This window comes from Benincasa hispida, chromosome 1 (genome assembly GCF_027475165.1).
Source record: "Benincasa hispida cultivar pf3 chromosome 1, pf3_genome.v1.1, whole genome shotgun sequence".
In the NCBI taxonomy this organism is placed as follows: domain Eukaryota; kingdom Viridiplantae; phylum Streptophyta; class Magnoliopsida; order Cucurbitales; family Cucurbitaceae; genus Benincasa; species Benincasa hispida.
This window is the reverse complement of record NC_143478.1, coordinates 16,066,684-16,069,681: the sequence shown is the minus strand read 5'-3', so window position 1 is coordinate 16,069,681 and position 2,998 is coordinate 16,066,684.

Sequence of the window (2,998 nt, the reverse complement as noted above, 5' to 3'; positions counted from 1 at the left end):
AATTCCTCAAATAAAATAATAATGTATCAAATATATCATATCAATTATATCATATATAATTGGACTAATTTAATTATATCATATATAATCAAATTCCCTCTTGTTAATTTGAACATTTCAAACTAACCCAAAAACTAATTCTCAACTTGAATCCATTGAGCTACCAAAGGGACCTTATGGACCTGCAGCTTGAAGCTCCAACGGCAGGTGAATAATTGACTAAACTCTTTAATCACGATATCCACCATCCATTAATTGTCGGACACTCCAATAAAGATCGACAACTGCACACTTCGCACTATATATATATATATATATATTTCTGTGTCCATGTAACCAATCAACAGTACGATGACCCTTCACAAACTGCTAGTAAGTATAGTTCGGCCAAATTACCGTTTTGCTCCTGTAGTTACATCTAACTCCTTAAATACTATTGATTTCTCTAATGAACAATAAGTCATAGTCCCACTATGACTTAGTTCTCTCTTCCCAAGAAAGGGTATGACCATTATGTTCAAGATCTGAAATCAGCCCTTAAGGGAGCAATTTATCTACTTACCCCTGCATTGAGGAAGGAATGAATTTTGTCTTGTGAAGCTGAGTTCCCAACTCCTCAATCAGACGAATCTCCAAAATGGTAGGCTTGTTGTATTGACAATCTACCACTTTCACCCATACAAATCAAATGACCGCCTTTATGAGCAGGAGTTTACAACCCACTCAGGATTCAGATCATGTCACCTATGGTCATCCGAGTGAAATGTAAGTCTCTATTATCAACAGTGTTATATAAAGAGACCAATCATTTTATGTAAGTCTCTTTGTATAGGATACCCCGCTCGCATGTCTCTACATAAATGATCAGGATCAGATCATTTTTACCATTTTACAACACTTGTAATACCTAGAAAGCGGGTCGTATCCGTAGTGTCACCATGATAAGGTAGCCAACCTTATCCATCTACTATAGACCATTTAGATTATTATTTAAACAAGATCCATTTGTATGTCTCTACATACTTGTTTAAATTTACATAAAATAATCTCGGATCTTAGTTTATTGGATTGAGTAAATGCTTATAAAATAACACTTATTTTATTAATAACAATATGTTTATACGTGTTTACAAATTACAAAATTACAAGGAGATTTAGGACACCATTCCCAACACTATGGTCGTTCATTCACTCGATGCGAAAATAATATATCATCTTGTTGAGATTAGTGTCCTAATTCTCCTGGAGTCTCGTTGTTTTGTAAAGATACACATTGTTCAATGAATAAAATAAGTATTATTTAATTCTGGAATTTACTCATATCCAATAAACAAAGCTCCTTGGTTATCTTATGTGAACTTAAGCATGTATATATGATATACAAGTGGATCATACCTTAAGTGATAACCTAAATAGGTCTGTGGTATAAGGATTAAGGTGGAATACGTAATCCTGGTGACACTACGGATACGACCCGCTTTGTAGAGGTTTACAAGTATTGTAAACTACTATAGATGGTAGATCCTGACCATTCGTGTGGAGACGTGGAGCGGGGATGTCCTATACAAAGAGTTTGTATAAGACCTGGACCATGAGATAACTAGACTCTGTATATAACACCGTTGATACTAGAGACTTGCATCTCACCTAAATGACCATAGGTGACACGAACCCTATCCTGAGTGTTTTATGAACTCCTACCTTTGAGGGCGGTCCTTTGATTAGTATGGGTGAGAGTGACCAGATTGCCTACTCAACATGCCTACCTTTTTGGGGACTTATCTGATCTGGGAGCTGGGAACTCAATCCACAAGATGGAATTCACTCATTTCTCGAAGCAGAGATAAGTAGAGAGATTGCTCCCTTGAGGGCTGATTCCGGGGCTTGAACATAGTGGCCACAGCTTCTCTTGGACGAGAAGACTCAGTCATAGTAGGACTATGATTTATGTTCATTAAAGAGATCGGTAGTATTTAAGGAGATAGATGTAACTACAGGGGCATAATGGTTATTGGCCCAGTTGTAGTTACGAGCGATCTATGAAGGATTGTCGCACTACTGATTGGTTAAGATGGACACATAATATATCTGTAGTAAGAAGAGTTCAGTTATCGATCTTTAGTTGAGTGTCTGGCAGTTAACGGATGGTGGATCCCGTGTCTAAAGAGTTTAGTCATTTATTCACGTACCGTTGGAGATTCGGAGCTACAGGTCCATGAGGTCCCCTTGGTAGCTTGAATTCTGTTGAAGATCAGTTATTGGTGTTGATTTGAAATGTTCAATTTGACAAGAGGTATTTTGATTATATATGATATAATCGGTATGATGTATAAGATACATCTAGTAAAGGATTGATGTAAATGAGATTTACATTAAGTACCATGGAATAGAAAAAGAACTATGGTTTATATGTTTCATGAGATGAAATATTAAAACTATAGGTTATAAATATAGTATGATAAGTTGGTTATCATTTATGTTTATAATAATATTAATTATTAGATAATTAATTCCTTTTCTTTTAAATAACCAAAGTAGTGGGTGGTTATCGGGTCATGGTAACCGTGAGTTTAAAAGGAAAATGGTTTCCTATTTTAAAAAGAGGTTTTTACAAAAGATTGAAAAAGATTTTTGAGTTTTCTCTCGGCGTATAGAAACTCACAGTGGTCGTCAAGTAAATACAGATTTACTAAATGACGGCTAGGCGAGCTAATCGATCGTGCAGGTGCGAGCTAAACGACCGTGCAGTATTTACTAAACGATCGCATAACTTTGCTAGACGATTGTTAGCCCAAGGTAAACTGTAGGCAACAGACCAAGCTAAACGATAGACTAAACGATCGCATAGCTTTGGCTAGATGATCGCATAGCTTTATCTAAATGATTGGGCATCGACCTATACGATAGATTTCAGCTATCTCCCACTTGCCCAGTCGTGTATGCGATCGTTGTTTCCTTCTTTCGTCTGCCACATACCAAGTCCGAATAGAGCCCACCC